This window comes from Lissotriton vulgaris, chromosome 11 (genome assembly GCF_964263255.1).
Source record: "Lissotriton vulgaris chromosome 11, aLisVul1.2, whole genome shotgun sequence".
Classification (NCBI taxonomy): domain Eukaryota; kingdom Metazoa; phylum Chordata; class Amphibia; order Caudata; family Salamandridae; genus Lissotriton; species Lissotriton vulgaris.
Genome location: NC_141699.1, coordinates 315,136,235 through 315,160,822, shown reverse-complemented (window position 1 = coordinate 315,160,822; position 24,588 = coordinate 315,136,235).

Below are 24,588 nucleotides of genomic sequence, written 5' to 3'. Positions count from 1 at the left end.
TGATGGGGTGAGTGCTGGAACCACTGCAGTGGGCAGGTCAGGTGTAGTGGACATGGTCCCCACTGCAGTGCCCATGTCATACTGGGTGGTCTTGGACTCCACTGCAGTGCCTACCCCATGGGAGTGAAAAGGAGTGCAGATGAGGTTGGTAGCACAGCTGGGGGGACACGGTCTCCACACTAGTTGCACTAACAGACAGACTAGTGGTGGTGTCAGTGGAAGAGCAAGTGGGAGTTGGGGGGGGCCTGAGCATTTTGGGGATGATGTATCTGTGGATGGGGGAACCTGGGACAGTAGTGGTGGGGAACCTGTGGTGTGCTGACCTGGGGGATGGAGGAAGGAGACTGTGCAGTGAAGCTGGAGGGGGTCTTGTTCTTCTGGGTAGGGGGTGACTTGTGGGTAGGGGCCTCAGTCTGCCTACGCCTGGGGGAGAGCTTCTTAGGAGATGGGGTTGCAGGTGAGGCAAGTGAAGGGATCTTGAAGTGAGAGGGATCGGAGGACTGCGGTGTTGTTGTGGATGCCTGTGTGTGCGTTTGCGACCCATCCCCTGTGTGTGTGGTATCAGTCCCCCGACTTTGCTTGCATGCACGTTTTGACTTTTGTTTGTGTGATTGTGTGCTGTCTGTGTCTGTGTGTTTGGGTGACTGTGCTGGTGTGTGTGTTCTGCGGACAGGTAGGGTACTAGAGTCTGAAGGGGTGAGGGACTGTTGGAGGAGGGATTCTGCTGCCGTCAGGGAGGAGGCCATGGACTGATTGGTCCTCTGTAGGGCAGACTTGCCTGATGAGATGCCCTCCATGAACGGCACTAGTTGTGTCAACGGACTGGTGTGTGCGTGGAGGACACTCAGCATTGATGTCTGCCCTACATGGATCTATTTAAGCAAGTCCACAGACTCCACACTCAGGGCATCAGGGGACACAGGGGCAGGGGGTGCAGTGCCTGGCAGGAAGGAGGCATGCTCCAGAACACGGGAGCTGCCACAGACCTCTGGGATGGGAGCTGAGGGGAGGGTGATGGTGGTGGTGGTGGCATGAACAGCCTCACTATCTGTGGTTTGCTGGCTGCTGACACCCACCCCCACAAGGGAGTCATCCTCCAAGCTGCTGTGGTCCTCAGCTGAGGTGGATGGTGCTGAGGACTCCTCAGTGTGGCTCCCTTCACCCTCGGTGCCACTGGGTTCCTCTGACTCCTCAGTCGCGGGCCCAGGCTGGCTCTGCTGCTCCTCCAGTTCCGTGGCGCTGTCTCCTGTGCCCCTGGATGTATCTGCATATAAGTAAGAAAACAAGGCCCACATTAGTCACCTGCACTGATTCACACAACACTGTAAATACAGCACATTACAGGTCATGTACTGGCATCCTCAGCTGATAATTGCTCAAAATTTCCACACAGGTGTACATAGGGCAATAGCCAGTCTGAACATCAACCTTGGCACCAATTTCCCTCCTGTCCCTGTACCCATATGTCTGTTGCATGCTGTCTGATAATACCCCAAAGTGCACTCATGCACCACATACACAGTTGTTGTACATGCAAATGATCATGTAGAAGTTCATTACTATAAACATACATCACATCACATGCCAATCACTAAGTACAGGTGTCAGGATGAATATATGCCCAGAGTCACATTTCACAATCTTGTGATGCCTAGCAGCACCACACACAATGATGTCCTCACGTTCTGAATGTCAATGACACATGGAGCACCTCTGACTCCAATGCATGATCCCTCTTCTCAAGTCAATTCCCTGGGACAGACATGCACGGTAAGTCAATCTTCACTGCCACATGTCATGGGGCAAATGCGTCCGGACAACATCAGTCTGCACTGTGTCACAATCATAGGTCATGCCCATACCAAACTCTGCAGCTGACAAGTGCACTTGTCCGTCCCCTAGCACACATTGTTCTTAGACTATGATGAACCCACATCACTAAAATCAGACATAGGAGTGACTGCAAACACACCTACCTGAACATGAGCACCTCACAGTCTGCTGCTAATGACACACAGCTGCGTGAAAGTCACTGTTGCATACAGCATGGTGCACAGTCAACTGACTATACCCCTATATGTTGCACAGGCATCATCCCCATTGTCACAACTCAGATGTCCTGCTGACACTAAAATCCTCAACACACCAGTTTTCACAAAAAGGAAGTCACACCACAATGACATTGTGTCAGACACCTGGTGGCACATTTCAGGAAGCACAATCAGAAGGTCCATACACGTGAGTTTGAGTACAGAGTTTCCCAATGCCGTGGAGTGGGCATGACTAACCAGGTAAACCTGTAACTGTGTATTGGCCTGGACAATAGGCAGGTGTCTGGGCTAATGTGACATACTTCCTATACATACCCTTGAGGACACTACATGGACTCACCTGCTGCATGAGTGTGTTTTCAAAACCCGACACACATGTTGTGAGCCAGACGAGCAATTGGAACAAATATGAAAGGCACACACAGAACACATGTCAGAGACCAGGCACAGAGCAAAAAATAGACCCACCCACGAAGCACACATCAGAGTCTCAGTAACATATGCTCTGCAGGACCCTCAGCATAGCTGACTGAAGGGACACAGTGCCCAAGTGAAAAAAGTCACACACTGTAGGGGCCACAACTGTGGATCAGATGAGGAGTGTGACTTACACAATTGAGGGACATGAGTCCAGGACTCCAAGACCAACATAATGTGGAAGTATGACCAGGCCAAAAGACTGCAAATAGCATGTCAGATATGTTCACAGACAAGGCATGACTTACCCCCTCCTTGCTGCTGTCTGGCCTTCAGTTGCCCATCCAGGTCCGGGAAGACCACCACCAGAATCCGGAGCATGTGGGGGGTCGGTGTCCGGTGTCCGCCCCTACGGCAAGGAGGCGACAGCTTCAGCTGGTCCCTTGCGATCCTCCGGGTCCAGCCACGTAGGGTCTACCACCTCTTCTGGCAGTTGCGATCTGGCGCTTAGAGACCCCCACAGATCTTACTGCCCGGGCGATGGTCAGCCATATCGCTTTCTTCTGGTGGGCATCAACCTGTGAGGATGACAAAGTGAAGAGGACATTAGCACACATGCCACATAATTGTGCTGCATACAGTTTAAAATACATGTAGTCATCACAAAGCTAAATGAGGTATACAGGTAGTGCACACATAGAAATGTGCATTTGTGCTGCAGGTCTGACATGGTAACATTGCCTAGGAATTAAATGGTAGCACTGCTGCACTACTGCAGCTGAATACCTCTTCATCACATGTACCCACATAAATTGGTTGCTGAAAGTACTCAGTGCATATGCCTCCCACTGCTGTGCACCCTTCTATTACTGCTAGTCAGACAACTTTCAGGAAATGGTAGGCAGTGGACTGCACACTCACCTGCTCTCTTGGTTTCCCATACAACTTGCTGTACTCTGGGAGGAGCCCTTCCAGCCTGGCCTGGTTCTCCTCCTCTGTGAATGCTAGGGCCCTCTCCAGAGTACATGCCATTGCAGGATCCAGAGGAAGTATAGACAGCAGCAGTGGAATCAGATATGTGGTCCTGTAGCATGTAGTGCAGGCAAGTGAGCTCCCTGCGGGCCTGCCAGACTTAAATCAGTGCTGCAGAGGCAGATTCTGTGACATTGCCACTTACTGATAGGCCCAACACAGTTGCATTCTATGAATCTGTCCAATCCATGGAAATGTAAGACTCCTTCACGTCTTCCGCATCGTTCAAAACTTTCATCTTCAGGACACCTTAGGATTGCAGCATTGTTGTAGGAATCCAACTGAATTTCCAGCACACAACTCAAACGATTTTCGAATTTGCGTCCGTCTCAATGACAGCCCATTGCCAATGAGTGCGCAGAGCTCGGTGCACTGACTGTACGACGCATATCTTTGAAACCACATGCATCTGTCCCAATACGATTGTATGGGCTATGCGTGCGCACGTCTCGTTCCATGCCTGTACAACGCGTCTGCTTAGAAGTCATCTGTGTCAGTTCAGATTACAATCCATGGCTAAGCCGTGAGCACGGCTCGGTCCAGAACTGCACGATGCGTCTTTGTAGAAGTCACCCGCATCGTGTCACATTGCTTACGTGTCATACATGCATGAACAGAGCCGTGCGCACGCATAGCCTATTGTTGTCAATGTGACCCGACGATGGTGACTGTAATGCATACGCATCGTGCAGTCAATGGACAAGGTGTGCACACTACTCTGTCCATGCATGTACGGCACATCTGCATACTAGTCACCCGCGTCGGTTCACATTGGTGTGACTTGCATACGGATTCCGCACAGATTTTATTGCTATGGCCACACCTTCAACACCACACCATGTCCACCATAGCTACCAATGTTGCAGATTGCCATGTGTGACATTTTCAGAAATTCAGTGTAATTATGATTGACATGTGCACAACTATGAATGACAGTTTCTCACAATCAAAAACAAGCCGTTAAGACTATGAAACATGTCAATAAATAAATATTACACCCACAAGAAACTCTAAGATGATGTATGAACTCCTGCAAAGCACCAGAAATAGAAGTGCACTAACCTAGTCCCCTTGTAGCCTGATTATACTGTTAAACAAATGTGTTATTATGATATTAAACAACAGTTTCAGAGGCAGTACTTCAGAAAATTTTAGTGCACATTAGCAGACATGCGCAGTTAAAATACAATAGATAAAACTTACTCAACAAAGTCAGCTGACTCGCAGACACTGATAGGCACCGGGTATTCATTGGGAAGCCTCAGGCTGAGGCACACACAGTCACATAGGTCACTCACAGCCGGCAGCCAGGGAGCTCGGATGTAGGTCATTATTTTTATTTATTTATTTATAAAGTTTTATATAGTGCGGACATGACCCACGGAGGTATCAGAGCGCTTTGCAGTACATAATTATCACATGTTATACATACAATCAGGTAAATCATATAGTACAAATGAAGTAGACGGTAACAAGACATAATATCGAAGTAAAAATATAGAATGGACATAATATTGAATTAAAAATATAGAATGGACAAAATATCGAATGGACACAATATAGTGGTTAAAAATATCGAATTGAAGGTAAAGAATATTGAGTGTCAAAATATCGAAGTCAAAATATCAAAGTATATATTATAGGCATTAAAATATATCGAATTTGTAATAATATCGAATGTTTTTAAATGTTTTGTATGTTAGTGTATGTGTGAAAAGTGTATATTTTTTTTGGAATGTATGTTTAATTTTTTTTAAGTAATGAACTTCATGTTATTTAATTTTAGCGTAATTTAATTCTGTAGCGGGTTGTGGGTTTATATGGGAATAGGGTGGGAAGTAATGTAATTATATTAAATAAAATATTATTTTTAGCAATTATTAATTATTTTAAATTTCATTTTGCTTTTTAGTTCTGTAGCGGGTTATGAGTTTATAGGGGAATTGGGTGGGAAGTAATTTAATTGTAATTAATCAATTTTTATTTTTTATTTTTTGGTATTCATTTTGAATTATTGTTAAATAATTTTTAATTAGTAATATATTTTTATTAATTGATTAATTGATAATTATGTTAATTGTAATAATTTATTTTCCGTAGCAGGTTGTGGGCTTATAGGGATTAGTGTGGGAAGTAATTGAATTGTAATTAGGTAAATATGTTTTATTTATTTATTGGTATTGATTTTTAATTTATTGTTAATACATTTTTAATATGTAATACATTATTATTAATTGGTAATTCATGTTTATTAATTGATTAATTGATAATTCTGTTAATTGTATTAATTTATTTTCCATAGCTGGTTGTGGGTTTATAGGGGAATAGGGTGGGAAGTAATTTAATTGTAATTAAGTAAATATTTTTTATTTATTTATTGGTATCGATTTTTTATTTATTGTTAATACATTTTTAATTTTTAATTCATTTTTAATAATTGGTAATTCATTTGTATTAATTATTTATTTGATAATTATGATAATTTTATTAATTGATTTTCCGTAGCAGGTTGTGGGTTTATAGAGGAATAGGCTGGGAAGTAATGTAATTGTAATTACTTACATATTAAAAATACTTTTTGTGTATTGATAATTAATTTACTGTTAATTAATTATTAATTGGTATTAATTTTTATTAACAATTCGTGTTTGTTATTGAAAATTAGTTAGTTGTTAATTAATTATGAATAGGTCATTGATTTTTAATAACTAATATTTATTTGTATTTCTAATTAACTGAATATTACATAATATTAAATTGGTAATTAATTGTAAATAATGTTTTATTGGTATTGCTATTTAATTTATTTTTAATAATATGTTAAATCATTACTTTCTCTACTGTTAAACTCACTGGAGTGGGAATAGTAGTTTTTACTCCTACACTATCAAACACTTTCCCTACTGTTGTACTCTCAGGAGTGGGAATAGTAATTTTCACTCCTACACTATCCAACGCTTCCCCTACTGTTGCACTCCCTGGAGTGGGAATAGTAATTTTTACCCTCCCACTATCCAACGCTTTCCCTACTGTTGCACTCACTGGAGTGGGAATAGTAATTTTTACCCCTACGCTATCCAACGCTTTCCCTACTGTTGCACTTACAGGAGTGGGAATAGTAATTTTTACCCCTACGCTATCCAACGCTTTCCCTACTGTTGCACTCACTGGAGTGGGAATAGTAATTTTTACCCCTACGCTACGCTTTCCCTACTGTTGCACTCACTGAAGCGGGAATTGTAATTGTTACCCCTACGCTATCCAATGCTTTCCCTACTGTTGCACTCACTGGAGTGGGAATAGTAATTTTTACCACTATGCTATCCAACGCGTTCCCTACTGTTGCACTCTCTGGAGTGGGAATAGTAATTTTTACCCTCCCGCTATCCAACGCTTTCCCTACTGTTGCACTCACTGGAGTGGGAATAGTAATTTTTACCCCCACGCTATCCAACGCTTTCCCTACTGTTGCACTCCCTGGAGTGGGAATAGTAATTTTTACCCTCCCACTAACCAACGCTTTTCCTACTGTTGCACTTCTTGATGTGGGAATAGTAGTTCTTACCCTTCCCCTATCCAACTCTTTCCCTACTGTTGCACTCTTTGGAGTGGGAAAAGTAATTCTTACCCACCCCCTATCCAACGCTTTCCCTACTGTTGCACTCTCGGGAATGGGAATGGTAATTTTTACCCTCTCGCTATCCAACGCTTCCCCTACTGTTGAACTCTCAGGAGTGGGAATAGTATTTTTCACCCCTACCCTATCCAACGCTTTCCCTACTGTTGCACTCTCTGGAGTGGGAATAGTAATTTTTACCCCTACGCTATCAAACACTTTCTCTACTGTTGCACTCTCTGGAGTGGGAATAGTAACTTTGACCGCTACGCTATCCAGCGCTTTCCCTACTGTTGCACTCTCTGGAGTGAATTGTAATTTTTACCCTCCCGCTATCCAACACTTTCCCTACTGTTGCACTCACTGGAGTGGGAATAGTAATTTTTACCCCTACGCTATCCAACGCTTTCTCTACTGTTGCACTCACTGGAGTGGTATTAGTAAATTTTACCCTCCCGCTATCCTACGGTAAAAATATTGTATATTTTTTATTAATATTATGTTCATATATATATATATATGTGTTAAAAAACTAAATTATATGTTTATTTTTTTAACTTACATTAATTATTTATAAATTTTAAGGTTATTTAAGTATTTTAAGTATGTTTAAGTTAATTATATTAATTAATTAATTAATTTTCAATTACTTTTAAGACATTAAAAAAAATTAAATATTTTGACTAACTATATTTTTACAACAATATTTTTGATTCGATATTTTTGTACTTACCTGTTTGGAGATAGGAATTCGCTATTTTTGCATTCTATATTTTTTCCTCGATATTTTGGTATTTCTATATTTGTGTAATCGATATTATGTCAGTGATCCGAAGTAGACATTGCTGTTTGACTAAAAGCGGTGGCAAGTCGGCTTCAATGAGTTAAAGGTTTAAGATGATAATTTGTTCATGAGAAACATTTTCGCTTCCTTTTTGAAGGTGGTAAAAGAAGGGATTCTGCGTAAGTCTGGGGAAGGTTGTTCCAAATCTTCGGTGCAATACCTGAGAAGGCTCTACACCCAGTTCTCATTTTGTGGAAGGATTGAGGTTTTGGTAGTAGTGAGCTTGCGCTTCTCGAATGTCTTCCACATCCCGACCGCTCTAGCTTTTGTGCTAAATAGCTGGGGGTGTTGCTATGCAAGGCTTTATGTGTCATGCAGGTGATCTTTAATTGTGTTCTCGACTCATATGGTAGCCAGTTCAAAGCCTTCAGGGTCGGGGTGATGTGGTTATTTCTTTTTATTCCGGAGACCAGCCTGGCGGCAGCGTGAAGCGATGCCATGATCAGTGCTAGTTTGTATTTTGGAAGACCGCAAGGAGTGGGGCTTTCGTAGTCCAGTCTTTGAAGTACTAGGGCTTGGATCGCCATTTTTAGATCAGTGTTTGGGAGAAAGGGTTTAAGTTTCCTTAAGATACTCAGCTGAAAGTTGGTATTGTAGATTTGTTCCTGCATATTTAAATGTTTGTCAAGGGTAACTCCCAGGGATTTTGTGGAGTCAATGATGTGAGGGGCGCAATCAAAGGAAGTAAGATGCTTTAGCCATAAGTCTATCTTGGGTGCATGATTGGGAAGGGAGATGAGGAGGAACTCAGTTTCTTTGGTATTAAGCATGAGGTGGTTGCCATTGAGCCAACTTTGGGTATTATGAAGAATGGCATTGAGGGAGATGAAGTCATCTGGTGAGGAGATTTTTGAATAAAGTTGAGTGTCGTCCACGTATAGATGATAAAGAATGTTTGCAGAGCTAAGCGCATTAGCAAGGGGTTCTATGGGGAGATTAAAGAGTATAGGTGATAGTGCTGATCCTTGTGGGACTCCTAGTGTGACCATGGAGGGTTGAGAGAATGATTGCTTCAACTTGATTCTTGGGTTCTGTTGCTCTGGAAGGAGGTAAACCATTGTAACACTAGACCGGTTAGGCCCATCCTTCATTCAAGTAGAGACAGTAGATTGTCGTGTTTAACCGTGTTGAAGGCGGAAGATAGGTCAAGAAGTATAAATAGGCACGATTCATTGTGATCCAACATTTTTAAGATGTCATCCATTATGTGGGTGAGGGCTGATTCAATAGTGTGACCTTGACGGAAACCAGATTGGTGTTTATCTAGGAGGCTGAAGTTCTCGATGCAAATTTGAATTTGTACGCATTTTTCCATTAACTTTGCCAGCATGTTGTTGAGGTCTGTGGAGAGGGAGTTGGCTTTCGTTAGTATAGGTGTGACCTTCCCAATTTTCAGACAGTCCGGTATGGAATCTTGCCTAAGAGAGGCGTTGACAATTTTTGCCCATAATGGTAGAATAGAGGACTTTATCACTTTGAATACAGATGGGGTAGGGGATCAGAGAAATGATTGGCAGGGTTGATTGTTAGCAGGGTCTTATAGAATTCTTGTTCAGTGATGGGCGAGAAGGAGTGCCAGTTTGGATTGTTCTATGGAACTCCGGTCGGCAGGCAGAAAAGGTCCTCACCTGTGAGTAAATAATGTTTTCTTGGTCGGTAGATAGTTGGGGTTCTTTCTTGGATTGAATGTCATTTTCAATGGTTCTAGTCTTTTCTAGGAAGAATTTGGACAGTTTGTCGCAGTTAGGGGTAGCCAAGTTGCTAATCTCCACTTCGTTTGCAGAGTTGCGCGATTGTTGTTTTACGATTTAGAATAGCTTTTAGGACGGTTAATGGCTTGGTTCAGATGTGTTTTAAAGAAGTCTGCTATAGATTTTATGATTTTTCTGTTGTACATGTTTCTCTGTACCCTACGTTGGTGTAGATGATCATTGGAAGGTGCTGCTTTCCATGCTCGCTCAACTAGTCTTAATTTTCGTCGAGTTAAGATTCTTATTGAACCATGGTTTGGAGATTTTGGTGGAGACATTTCTTTTCTTGAAGGGGCGCTGTGGTATCCAGGATTTCAAGCATAGTGGCGTTGTAAAAGTCTGTGAGATCTTGGACGTCGGCCATATCTGCTGATGGTGTCAGGGCGGAATTGCACTGGGACACCAAGGCGTTGGCATCGATATTCCTGATATTCCTTTTCTATTGTTTTGTTTTTGTAGGTTGGTTTTGTTTTGGAGTTACCTCACTGTTGATGGAGAAGAAGATACTGTAGTGATCAGTTCAGTCACATGGGGAGATAGATTCTAGCGATATGATGTTTCTTTTTGCCGTGATAAGGTCTAAAGTCTCCCGCTTGTTATGGGTTAGGCTGTCACAGAATTGAGGCAGTTCCTGGTCTGCCAGAATGGATTTGAAACCGCTTACATCATGATCGCCGGAATTGCTCCAATGGAGATTGAAGTCTCCCAGAAAGATCTGCGGCACTTGTGAGTTGGCATTGGCTGTAATGACTTCCTTTAGCTCATCAATGAACTTCGATTGTCATCCGGGGGGTGGTATATTATGTGAAGTTGGCAGATGATGCCCTTGTCGTCCGAGATGTTGGTGCATAGATAATCACAGGAGGATAAGGAGATGGAGTCTGCTTGTTTAACTGTGATGGTGTTTCGATGGATGCAGGCTATCCCCCCTCCGGGTTTCTCTGTTCTATCCATGCGAAATATATCATGACTAGGGGGGACCAGTAGGTCAAGGATGGGAGCAGAGGAACTCTTTAGCCATGTCTCTGTGAGGATGATGAGGTCCAGGTCATTCGCAAGAATTAGATCATAAATGACCGTAGCATGTTTGTTAGCCGATCTGCAGTTGATTAGTGCACACTTTAATTTGCTAGTCGGGTGAGTGACAGTTGATTGCATTATATTGACCTTTGTGAGGTTTTCCCTAATTATGGATCTGTAGTTGTGAGTGGGTTCTCTACGTGGGTTGTGTTGGATGGCTTGGATGGTTTCATCTTAATCTTGCTATGGCCATTATGAGGTGAGAAGGTCATGTAAGTCATTGTCAGATAGACCATCCATAGTTCTCATGGGTCGATACGGGTCATAGGGGGAAGGTATTTTACTCTGTTTTATAAAGTCTGGATGTGGATTCGTGGTTAGGTATCTGCTGGTGTGCTGACTAATTTGGTTCACTGTGGCGCGAGTGGCTTTATTAGAGTTTAGGAGTTCATTAGTGATTGATAATAGATTTTTCATTTCATCCTTGAGCTGGGCTAGACCTAGGGTTAACTCATTGAATCGAGCGGTCCAGTCATGGTTTGGGCACTCCGTTAAGTGTGTGGGCATGGAGAACTGGGTATCGGATTGGATGGGGATATCTTTGTTAGTAATCAGACTCGGCTCTGCCAAGCAGCCCAGTGGTGTGCTGTGGGCTCCAGGCCACCTGCCGCGGTCCGTGGGGTTGGGTCCAGTTATGGCGTAGGGGAGGATCAGCATTCATTTGATGATTATACCGCAGACTCCTAACACTTTATCATGATATTGAACTGAAGCCTGAGCCCTGCAGCACATGCGGTGCTCATTTAAGTGTGTGTTAGGATTGGTGATATAGCGATAGCCACTGTCAAATGCCTATCCTGACATCAGTCGCATGAGAACGTAATGCTGTGTGGTCATGTTGGGAATCATATTGTTACATTGTAGCACTGCCTATCCGGTCAGCCAGCCCACCCAAGCCTGCTGGGTGCAGTGCACAAAGCATGGCGCAGCTGCCACTGCAGCTTTCAGTTTCTGTCACAGCAAGGTGACCAGGCTCCAGTTCCAGAGCTCTCACCAGAGTGCCTGCGGCCGATCAGTGGGAAATGCGTGACAATGCATTTCAGTGCGGTGATGCGGGAACACCAATCAATCAATCAATCAAAGCATTTATATAGCGCACTACTCACCCGGAGGGTCTCAAGGCGCTTGGGGAGGGGGGGTCCGCTACTGCTCGAACAGCCAGGTCTTGAGCTGCTTCCTGAAGGCGAGGTGGTCTTGGGTCAGGCGGAGGTGGGTCGGGAGGGAGTTCCAAGTATTTGCGGCCAGGTAGGAGAAGGACCTTCCTCCTGTGGTGGCTCTTCGGATGTGGGGGACGTGCGAGGGCGTGGCTGGTCGATCGAAGCTGGCGTGTGGGAGTGTAGAAGTTGAGGCGGCTGTTGAGGTATCTTGGGCCTTGGTTGGTTAAGGCTTTGTGTGCGTGGGTGAGGAGACAGAAGGTGATTATCTTGTTGACCGGGAGCCAGTGCAGGTCTCTCAGGTGTCCGGAGATGTGGCTGTGTCGGGGGATGTCGAGGATGAGTCTTGCTGAGGCGTTCGGGATCCGCTGGAGTCTCTTCTGGAGTTTGGCAGTGGTTCCGGCGTAGAGGGAGTTGCCGTAGTCCAGTCGGCTGGTGACGAGGGCCTGGGTGACCGTCTTCCTGGTCTCGGTGGGGATCCACCGGAAGATCTTACGTAGCATGCGCAGGATGTTGAAGCACGACGAGGAGACAGCGTTGATTTGTCTAGTCAAGGAGAGGGAGGAGTCCGGGATGAAGCCCAGGTTGCGTGCGTGGTCTGTTGGTTTGGGTGCGCTGCCCAGGGCGGGGGGCCACCAGGAGTCGTCCCAGGCGGAGGGTGAGGAGCCCAGGATGAGAACTTCCGTCTTGTCTGAGTTCAGTTAAAGGCGGCTGTTCATCATCCACTTGGCTACATCTGTCATCCCTTCATGTAGGTTGGCTCTGGCGGTAGCGGGGTCGTGGTGAGGGAGAGGATCAGCTGGGTGTCGTCGGCGTAGGAGATGATGTTGAGGTTGTGTTGGCGTGCGATGGCCACAAGGGGGCTCACGTAGACATTGAAGAGGGTGGGGCTGAGCGAGGAGCCTTGAGGAACGCCGCAGATGACTTCGGTGGCTCCTGATCTGAATGGGGGGAGGCGGACTCTCTGTGTCCTTCCCGCGAGGAAGGAGAAGATCCATTCTAGTGCCTTCTCCTGGATTCCAACGTTGCTGAGGCGCTGCACTAGGGTGCGGTGGCAGACAATGTTGAATGCCGCGGAGAGGTCCAGGAGGATGAGGGCCGCTGTTTCTCCGTTGTCGAGCAGGGCTCGGATGTCATCGGTGGCTGCGATGAGGGCGGTCTCGGTGCTGTGGTTGGCCCTGAAGCCAGACTGCGAGAGGTCGAGGGATCCGTTCGTCTCGAGAAACGCGACCAGCTGCTGGTTGACGGTCTTCTCGATGACTTTGGCCGGAAACGGGAGGAGCGAGATGAGGCGGTAGTTTTTGAGTTCGGTGGGGTCCGCTGATGGTTTCTTCAGTAGAGCGCTGAGTTCGGCGTGCTTCCAGCTCTCCGGGAAGGTAGCGGTGTCGAAGGAGGTGTTGATGATGTCCCGCAGATGGGGTGCGATGACAGCGTCGGCCTTGTTGAAGACGTGGTGAGGGCAGGGGTCGGTTGGAGATCCGGAGTGGATGGAGTTCATCGTGCGGCTAGTGTCTTTGGTGCTGATCGGGGTCCAGGTGCGGAGGGTGGTGGTGGGGGGCGTTGGTGCGGTTGTGGGGTGCGTTGGTTGTGTGCTGAAGCTGTTGTGTATGTCTGCGATCTTGTTGTGGAAATAGGAGGCGAGGGAGTTGCAGAGGTCTTGTGATAGGGTGATGTCGTTGTTTCCGGCGTTGGGTTTGGAGAGCTCTTTAACGATGATGAAGAGTTCCTTGCTGTTGTGTGCGTTGTTGTCCAGTCGTTCCTTGAATGCAGTTTTCTTGGTGGCGTGGATCAGTTGGTGGTGTTTTCGGGTGGCGAGCTTGAGGGTGGTCATGTTGTCTGGTGTTGGGTCTCTGCGCAAGGCTTTCTCGAGGGCTCGGCAGTTCTTCTTGGAGCTCTTGAGTTCGTCGGTGAACGATGGGGCTTTCTTGCTGCCGGGTCTGCAAGGCGAGGTCCTCAGAGGGGCGAGGTCGTCTGCGCAGTTGCTGATCCACTTCGTGAGGTTGTTGGCGGCCTGGCTGGGGTTCGCTGAGCTGGTGGGAGGGTCTTGGCTCAGGGATGCGGCGAACTGGTCGGCTGTGATCTTGTTCCAGCTTCTGCGTGCAACCTGTTTCTGGTGGTGGTGGATTGTGGTCCTTCTGAAGCTGAAGTGGACGCAGCTGTGGTCCGTCCAGTAGAGTCCGGTGGCGTGGCTGAAGGCGAAGTCCTTGCTGGATGAGAAGACGGGGTCGAGTGTGTGTCCGGCGTAGTGGGTGGGGGAAGGTTGTTCCAAATCTTCGGTGCAATACCTGAGAAGGCTCTACACCCAGTTCTCATTTTGTGGAAGGATTGAGGTTTTAGTAGTAGTGAGCTTGCTGGATGAGAAGACGGGGTCGAGTGTGTGTCCGGCGTAGTGGGTGGGGGTGGTCACCAGCTGCTTGAGACCGAGGTTGGCGAGGTTGTCCAGCAGGGTGGTGGTGTTGCGGTCGTTGTTGTTCTCCAGGTGGAAGTTGAGGTCCCCGAGGAGGATGTAGTCAGCGGAGGGGAGGGCGTGCGGGCTGATGAAGTCGGCAATGTCTTCGCTGAATTGTGTGCGTGGTCCCGGGGGTCTGTAGATGAGGGTACCTCTGAGGGTGGTCTTGGGGTCGGTGTGGATCTGGAAGTGCAGGTGTTCGGCGGTTGTGAGGGTGTCGTCGGTGTTGGTTGTGATGCAGATGGTGTTCCTGTGGATGATGGCGATGCCTCCTCCCGTCTGGTTGCCGCGGTCCCTCCGGGTGATCTTGTATCCGTCCTAGATGGCGATGGCGATGTCGGGCGCTGAGGAGGCGTTCATCCAGGTTTCCGTGAGGAAGGCGATGTCTGGAGATGTGGTGTCGAGGAGTTTCCAGAGTTCGATGGTGTGTTTGTGGATGGAGCGGGTGTTGAGCAGGATGCACTTCAGGTGGTTGCTGCTGGTGCTCGGCTTGGTGGGTGCTGGTGTAGTGCAGGTCCGGATGCAGGTGAACTTGCAGGAGTGGCAGCTGAAGGGTCCGTGGGTGCGTCTCTGGGTGGCTCGGTAGCATCCCGGGATTCGGCCGGTGTTGAGTGCATTGAGTTCGGTGGCGTCGTAGGTCCGGCGGGTGGGCTGGTGTCTGTGGGGGCCAGGGGTTCGGGCGCTGGGCGCGGTCCAGGTGCAGACGGGCGCAGACAGGCTTACCTTTGGCGTGCCTTCGGCGCGCTTAGGGCTCGCCCGCTGCGCGTCAACGCTGCGCGTTTGGCACTCTGCCATATGTGGACAGTGGGGGGGGGGCGGAGCGAGAGAGGAGCAGCTGGGGGGCGGGAGCGGGGCGGCGAATGGGAAGGGCGACCAAGGGAAGCGGGCGGGGCCGCAGGGGGGCAGCAGCGGGGAGGTGGCGGGAAACGCGGCAGGGGCTGGGCACAACAACAAGGGGCAAACAGAGGACGAAGGATTTAACAGAAGCAAAGACAAAGTTAACACGGAGAAAAATGCAGCAAAGTTAGCCGAAGTACAATTTACACAGGGAGATGACGCGGCGGGGGCTGGGCACAACAACAAGGGGAAAACTGAGGAGGAGAGAATAACAGAGAGCAAAAGCAAAGATTACACGGAGGCAAAATGTAGCAGAGTTAGCAGATGTACAATTAACACAAACAGGGCAGATGCAGTACCGACGGTCGAGGGCCGGGAGCACACCACACTAATATGTGTTTGCACGCCTGGTATGTGACACTTGGCAGGCCTGTGTCCCACACTACATCCCATGCATGTAGGGCTGCATCACCTGTGTGTGTATGGGGGGACACATTTCTATTTGTGTGGCACTTAGGTGCAGCCACTCCCAGGCTGGGCACGGGTTCATGGAGACACAATACTTTTTGTGTTGTGCACCTCACAAATGTCATGTCCAAGTGTGGGCTTATGGGAATGAGTCATGGACACAGTACCAGTTTGAAGATGTGTATGACCTGTCACATACACCATGAGTACAGGCTTGCATGTTATGTACGTCACAGCAAGACCCATGGACACATTCATGATGTACACGCACAGTCTGTGTGCATGTTGTGTCTGTGATGTTTGTGTTCCCATGTGCCTAATGGGAGCCAGTGTCCACCATGTGCTTTGTGCATCAACATGTATGCTGTATGAGTGTGGCTCAGGGATGGGTGGTGGTGGTGAGTGATGTGTGCATGTGTGCAAGTGAGGGTGCGTGGGTGTACTGTGTACTGTGAACGCACAGGCACCAATGTTGCGCACAAAGACCGACATCCAGAACAGGTGGTATGATGTGGTGGGCGGTATGGTGTTTGTCTGACTAGCATGCACTCCTTGGGCTGATTCACTTTTGTTTACTATACCTTTGCTATCAGTGCATGTTTTCATTGCCCCTTAACAGTGATGTGTTATTTACTCACCAGGCTCTGGTATGTCTGCTAGGCCATGGGCGCTCTCTGGTGGTAGCATGTCCTGTACTTTCTCCTCCCAGACTGGTTTGGCAGGAGGGCCACTGCCGGTGCAATGGGCCAACTCGTAGTCCTTGCGGATGAGGTTCTTGACCCTCCTGCGCACATCATACCACCTGTTCTGGATGTCGGTCTTTGTGCGCAACATTGGTGCCTGTGCCCACAATCCTCTCCCACATCTTGGTTTTCTGTGACATGGGAGTCCTTTGTACCAATGCATTAAACAAATGTGGCTCCACTCTGAGGATTTCATTTACCAATATTTCTAACTCCCTGTCTGTGAACTGTGGATTCTTCTTAGGGGGCATGGTGATGGGTGGTGGTGGTGAGTGATGTGTGCGTGTGTGCAAGTGAGGGTGGGTGGGTGTCTATTTTGCTAGGTCTATGTAAGAGTGCTTTTGGAGGGGTGTTGATTGTATTAAGGTTCTTTGATGGGTGAGTTGTGTGTGTGTCTGTGTTTGCTGCCTGAAGTAGTTCTTTGCTGGCTGGTCTGTTGTATGTGCAAAGGATTATGGTAGTGAATTTTTGACTTTTTATAGGTGGAGTTGTGAGTGTGTCTTTGTTGCTTCTTTTTTTTTCTTTTACTATTTATTGACTTTGTCAATGCTTGCTTGGTCGTTTTGGGTGTTTTTTCCTTGTGGCTTTGGAGGGCCTGTAGGAGACGTTCCTCGGACCCAGTCGGATGCTCATGTTGGCTTGTGCGGGCTGCTCCGTGTCTTTCACATTGGTTTTGTTCAGTGTTGCATGCGAGTCAGTAGCAGGGCTCTCTCTCGCTTCAGGTACCTGTTTTCTGTGTGTGTCGGTCATGCAGCTTGTGCTCCATGCGGGTCGGTCTGATTTCAGATGCATTGCATCGTACTGGCCATGTCGGACGGCGCCGGCACGTCTCTGTCGGGTTCATTCCGGGTTTGTGTCAGTCGGTGCGGGTCGTGTCCATTTTCCGGCCGGATAGCTGATTTCTGGACGGCTCGGTTGTACAGCTTGTTTTCCGGATTGGTCAGTTGTAGTTCATGGGCTTATCAGTGTACTGTGTGGGTCGTACGGTGCCTGTGGGTGTAGGTCAGACTTCTTTCCGGGTCTGAGTCGGTCGGTCCGATTTCCAACCGAAATCGGAATCGGCCCAATAGTCTTTGGTCTGCTCTGTTAACTCTGGCCACCAATAGCGTTGTTTCAATAAAGAAACAGTTGCCGTAACTCCTGAGTGTGCCAAACCCAAACCCTCGTATGTAGCTAATTTTAAGCCTAATCTGCGATCCATGTTTGGTATTACTCTATCCTCCCCTCCAGGAATCTGAGCAAATGGAACTTTGTTTGCATCTAACTTGTAGGAGTACTTGAGTGGAAATATTTTCGGTATCGCTGAGTTATTGCGTGTAGCAATGACAGCAACCATAATGTCCCAGTTTATGCTTGTTTTTGAATGAGTGATTGCTGCTACAGAAGCCGTGCGTACAGCTCCTGTTGCGCTTCATCAGCCAATGAATTCCCTTCAACGTGAACGCCATCATGTTGATGACTCAGTGTGTGAATCAGGTGAGCTTTTGGTAGTTTGTTTTTTCAACTCTGCTACCTGTTTTCATAGCATTTTGTGCTTAATTGTGCCACCTTTTGAGTCCTTAAACTCATTCTGACCCCAGTAGTGAAGATATTCATTGAATGACTGTACACAGTGAAAGGAATCATACACGATTAGTATGGGTAATTCTCGATCTGTATTTATCAGTGTCAGTCATAGAGCTTTTAAATCTGCCAGCTGAGCCTCGCACTTTCCTCGAGACTGAATTTTGGTACAACTTGGATGGAACTTTCCGTCCGCGTACGACTTTTTACAATCACACATGCAGTGCTGTATTGCTGTTTACTTCCAATGGCTGGCTAAGCAGATCCATCAGTTTAAATTATGTATTCATACTGATCGAGAGGCATCCTTTCATTTGGTAGAGGATATTCTTGTTCATATTGCAGAAATGCTTGTGTTTTTAGATTTGGGTCTTATCTGTATTCTACGTTTGATGCAGTGAGGGCATTAGCTCATTGTATCCATCTCGGATGTAAGGCTTTAGAATTTGGAATGCTTGCCATTGTAGCAGCGTCTAAGGCTGGTACTGGAGCCGCGAAAATTATTCGCTTTCCCTGAGCCAGTGCTCTTTCTCTCACGACAGCAGTCTGTACTACTGCCAGAATTTTTTCTGTAGATGCAAAACGCATCTCAGTGTTCGTATATAAGTGTGATTTGTATGCTATGGGTACTGAATCACCTTCATTGTATGTTAGGTAAGTATACCCAGATTGACCTGCAAATATACGGATCACGAGGTTGGGGCCATTTGCACGTGTCTATAAGTGTTTTGAAGCTATCATGTCAGCATGTAGAGAACAAAGGGTGTCTGTGATCCCTGTGTCCATTACCATACTGAAAAATCAGGTCTTATGAGGTCATAGAAAGGTTTAACTCTTTCTGCGTAATCCAGAATGTATGTTGTGACAAAATTCAGGAATCCCAAAATGGATTGTAAATTTTTCAATGATTTTGGACACTTTTCTAAAAAGTTAGCTGCCAAGCTTTTCCCTTCACTTGAGAGCTCAAATCCTAAAAATACAACACTGAGATGGGCAATTTTTGACTTTTTAAAAGTTGAATTTGTAGCTTCTGCTGCTCTGTCTAGCATAGTCAGAGTGCTTCTGACCGAATCGGTCAGTCCCGGTTAGATTCCTTCCTGACCGAGCCATTCCGATGGGCTCGGTCGGGTAGGAATCCAACTCGGATTTCCGGATTATGGATGACAGGCTCGGAGAGCCTGTCCACAGTCCGGAAATCCTCCAGTACTCCCCCGGTCGCCTCTGTGCGACCGAGGGAGTACGATTGCAGCTTTTCACTGTCTCTGGGGGCCCCCAGCAGGGCCCCCGTGGGTGTCAGGCCATCAGATGGCGGCCTGGGGGCACCTATGGTGCCCCTCCATTGATCCCTGCACCCAGTGGCTGGCACCTTGGGGTGCCGGCCACAGGGTGGAGGGATGAACTGCATCCCTGCTTTCAGCAATGCAAGCATGCTTTTCGGTCGGAAAGCATGCTTGCAATGTAATGTATATGAATGCGACCAAACCCTGTTCGGTAGCACCCTGTCCGTTCGTACTACTAGGGCTGTAACCGACGACAGCAGGTCGGCCAGTTACAGCTCCTGCTTGATGTCGGACAGACTTAGGTCCATCCGACATCGGAATCGACCCCTCAGTAGTTGAGTCCTCAGAAATCTGGGCATGTCTAACTTTGAGATTTGCTACTTTCTTCTTTTTTAATTGAGGTTTTGATTTAGGCTTTTCTTCTTTTTTGGAAGTGTAGTCTAAAGTGTGTTGCATGTCTCTAGACTTTATACGCTCTTCTTGTCTGTGTTCTGACCCTCCTTCCCTCTTGCAGTTTTTCGATGAGTCCTGAAAGGAATAAGAGGATCTTGTATCAGTGTCCTGATACCTGTCAGGTTTTCTAAAATTGTCCTTATTCCTAAGGTTATACCTCCTTTCGGAGGGCTCCTGTTGTGGAGACCTACCTCTGGATTGAGATCTTTTGTCTTTATTCTTTCGTTTGTTATTATCCCGTTTCTTCTTTGAAGAAGCAAGCGCTTGCTTTGTTGTGTTAACCTTCTCAGGACCAACCATGAGGTTGTACTGCTCTAGCCCCCAAATTGTCGCTACCTAATTCTGCATAAGCAGTTTCAATTATTTTTGGTAATTCATATTCCTGTTGTAGAGGAGTGCACTCCCTCAGGCATTGGCGTATTGCCACCGATGCTGCTTTCCCTTTGATATTTGTTAATTTTATTGCTGAAACCTGGGCAAAATTATCTAGTAATTTCATCCCTAAGTTTAGAGCAGGTTCTGCTCAATACTCGTTCTTTATTTCTCTTTATACATCTGGTATTACCGCTAATGAAGGGATACCAGGAGTCCTAGTATATATGGCAGTGAAAACTATACCCCAAGAGGTACAATCTTCTATCTGGGGGGTTATCCCCATGGGCAAGCAAATTGTTAACATTCTGTGTTTTTTATGTGGGCTGGTGTTTGGAAATACCACCTCTAGCTGTGTTTTATTTTTTGAGCCACCCAGAATGGCATTTGTGCACATTTAGGGGTCGATTCCGATCTCGGTTGGAGGGGCTCCGAATGGGTTCGGGATTAGCGGATTGGATTCGTAGGCTGATTTTCCATCCGGTTCGTACACGGGTCCGGACGACAAAGTACGATGCGAACAAGCACGAAATTGCCTGTAAGCTAACCGTGGCACGCAATGGAGGGGAATTCCGACTGAGCCAGTACGATGCGCAACTCGGACAGCCGGATCGAGTAGGAGCTTCCGGCTCACAATAGCACCCGGAGCTGGACTTTGGGGGTCCGCATCGGATCCCCAAAGTCTCCCCAACACAGGCATGTACAGTGCGGATGGCGCCGATGCGTACACACTGTAAGGGGCACACTTGTCCGGAATGTACCCATTCAGTCAATGGGAGCCCATGTACGCATTGTACGACCGGCTCCCATTGACTTCAATGGGAGTCCAACCGAAACACCCCGGATCCAGCTCGGTCAGAGTGATTTCCGACCCAGAACGGAATCAGCCCCTCAGTGGGCATTTTACCCATTACTGTGTGTAATGTTTGTGGTGTAATTTTAGTTGTTGATGTTTGAGTCAGACCTGTTGGTGTAGCCGTTGTTGGCTGAACTGTGAGCGTCCTCATTACGAACTGTGTCATATTTCTGTAAAGTTTTATTCATTCTTTATGAAGTTTAGGTAAGTCTCATCCTGGCCTGGTTTCACTGTTAGGATGTGGTGTGTAGGTCACTACTACTGGCCATGTTGCTCCATGTCTTCTGAGCGGACTGAGCCTTACTTTATTTCTTGTATGGGAGGGCGCTTTTAAACCAGTCTAAATGCTCCCAGTAAGTAAGCGAAACTTCAATGTCCTTCTACGGACAATATTCCTTTTGGTATGTCATCTTCTGTATAGTAATAAAATGTCTTTGTTAGTGCATTTGCCTGTGGGAATGTAACCCATGAATAGAATACCTCTGTTTGAAATTATTTGTGTGCCTCAATCACAAAAGTTACTGGCCCATCACTAGCTGTTAACCCTTATGCAGCTAGTTTTAGGATGATGTCATTTCTAACATTCTCTGTAATTTGTTTTGCATCTGCATCCAGCTGAGAGATTTAGCTTATGTATAGCGTTATTCACTAATTCAGTCATTGTTTATGTAAGAAAAGTTTTCCAAGGGAACACATAAGGTGTTATATACAAACAGGAACAATGTGTCCTTCTAGCTTGATTAACCAACAGCCAATACTCAGCTGCAGCAGATTTTTGGTGCCCTCCTACTCTAGACATTTCTGGGAAAATGTGAGAAGGGGTCTCTGAGACTAGCACCACTGAACTACTCAGATTTAACTGTTAAATAAGTACCCAACCAATGGTAGCGGTGCCATGTCGTGTAGTTCCAATAAAACCTGCAGAGGATCTGCTTGTTTAGACAACATACACTGTAGGATTGGTGTCAGACTGATTCTAGACACCCCCACCGGGTATGCTGGCCAATGTACCAGCTCACAGTGCCACTAGAAACTCCTCTTACCAAGGAGGGAATAGTTCTTGCCAATTATCGAACATGACAACCCTGATCCCTCAAGACTGTGGAAACAATGTACTACTTTTCGCTAAGTCACTTGTGCTCACTCAGTCTCAGAGAGTTACACAGAATGGGGAACGGACATAATATCAAATAGAAAATATCGATATGACATAATATCGAGTTTTTAATATCGAATGTGTCAAAATATCGGTGTTTAGAATATTGAATGTCAAAATATAATTTGCCTATGTTTATAAAAAATATTGAAAGTACAAAATATTGTGATGACAAAATATAGGTTTTTTGTAAAGGTAAGTAATATCGAAAATTATAATATAGAATGTTAAAAATATTAAAAAAAATTAAATATCGAAATGTTATAACTGTAATATTAAGCATTGTAAAAATAATATAAATAATAATTGTTTAAAATGTATAAAAACATTATTTGTTACATACATTTTAGGAGCAGGATATTGGGGGATAAGGGTGGTGAGTCTTTTAAAAATATACATATTGAAAAAATGTTTATTTTGTTGAAAGTAAAAAAATATTCAGAAAAATATTTCAATTTTAGTGTAGAATTTCTAAATTTTTAAAAATTAAGAAATGTAAAATATATTTAAAATGTATTGATAGTAAATATATTTTGTATTATTATTTGTAAATTGTGATGTAATATATGTTACATTTATTTCAAAAATAATATTTTGTAATATAAATTTTAGGAGCAGGATGTTGGGTTATTAGTAACCGTGGGCGAAGCACTACGCTACGCTCGCGTAGTTTGCGAAGTTTACACAACTTCGCACTACGCGAACTGCACGTAGCACAATGCAAACATGCATAGCGCAGCGTAGCATAGTGCAGCGGTCATTTTTTACTTGCTCGCGGTCCTCAACACAAGATTCTTAATGCGGGGAGGTCAGGTTTCTCATATGAGAAACTACCAGTCCGCGTTGGGAAAGCTGTAGCTCGAGTAAAAATCTACTTGAGAAGCAGAAAAGAACAGCTCGCACTGTGCAAGATGCTGTTTTCAATGATTGCACAGTGCCGGATGCTTGTCCGCACTGTGTAATAATTGAAAACGACATCATAAACAGTGCGAACATGCTACTATGCAGTTCACGTAGTGCTACGCTTAGCTTGGTTAGTGCGAAGTGCACTTCGTGTAGCTGCACGTAGCGCTACTTCGCAAACTATGCCCACCCCTAGCTATTAGGGGAAAAGTGTTTTAAAAATATGGGGGCCGATTAAGATGGCGCGTGGACAAAATCCACCCGCCATCAGAGCTGCTAAGGGGACCGGCCATAATTGCTGCGGCAGTCCCAACATATCAATTATGATGCGCACCCACCGAAATGTAAAATAAACATGTTGTGCTTTTACATGGACAACGTGACAGGCATCTCGCGGTGCCTGCATCATTGTACATGTAAAAGCAGGGGGCTACCATAGGTACCACCTCATGTGCACCCCCCACCTTCCCAACACCCTGGGGGCCCGCAACGGTCGACTCGTCAACCGGCTGGAAAAGTGGCGGACGGTTTTTCCATCCACCGCGGACCCCCCAGCCAGCATAATGTGGTGGGGGGTCTTTGCTGTGATGATGGCGGGTGGATCGCCCCCGCCAGGCCGGCGGTGACCACCATCGGCCCGGAGGGGACGATCCGCCCGCCATCGTAATCGGCTCCATAGATATTGATAAAATGTTAATAAAAATATTTTTTTTGTTGAGAGTAAATACATATTTAGGAAAGTATGTTGATATTAGTTTAGAAGTTTAAAAATTTATAAATTATAAATTGATAATATGTTAATAACAATTTATTTTTGTTGAGAGTAAATAAACATTAATGAACATTTTTAAATTTTAGTTTATACATTTTAAATAATTTAAATTTAAAAAATTCAAATTTTATATTAACATTTGTTGATAGTGAATTTATTTTGTTTAATTATATGTACACTGTGATGTCATATATGTTAAACATGTTACATTATAAATATTGTAATATACATTTTAGGGGTGGGATGTTGAGTTATTAGGGCATAAGGGTGAGGAGTGTTTCAAAAACTTATAAACTGATAAAATACTAATAAAAAAATTATTTTTGGGAGATTAAAATAAAAATATATAAAAACATTTTTTATAGGTTAAATAATTGAACATTTAGAAATTATACAAAATATTTATTGTGAGGGAATACATATTGTTGAAAATGGGGAAATGTACAGCTTTTTTATGTTAAATATTTTAAATTAATAATTGTATATTTAAAAAATAAAACATTTTGAGAGCATATTATTAATTTAGAAATAAGTGTAAATTGTTATGTAAAAATTTGAATGTATTTAAATGTATTTACTATCCAGCACCTTCCCTTACTTAATACTGACTGGAGTTGGAATAGTAAATTATATCTATTTACCATCCAGCGCCTTACCAGATTTAATACTGACTGGAGTTGGAATAGTAAATTATATCTATTTACTATCCAGCACCTTCCCTGATTTAATACTGACTGGAGTGGGACTAGTAAATTATATTTCTTTACTGTCCAGCACCTTCCCAGATTTAA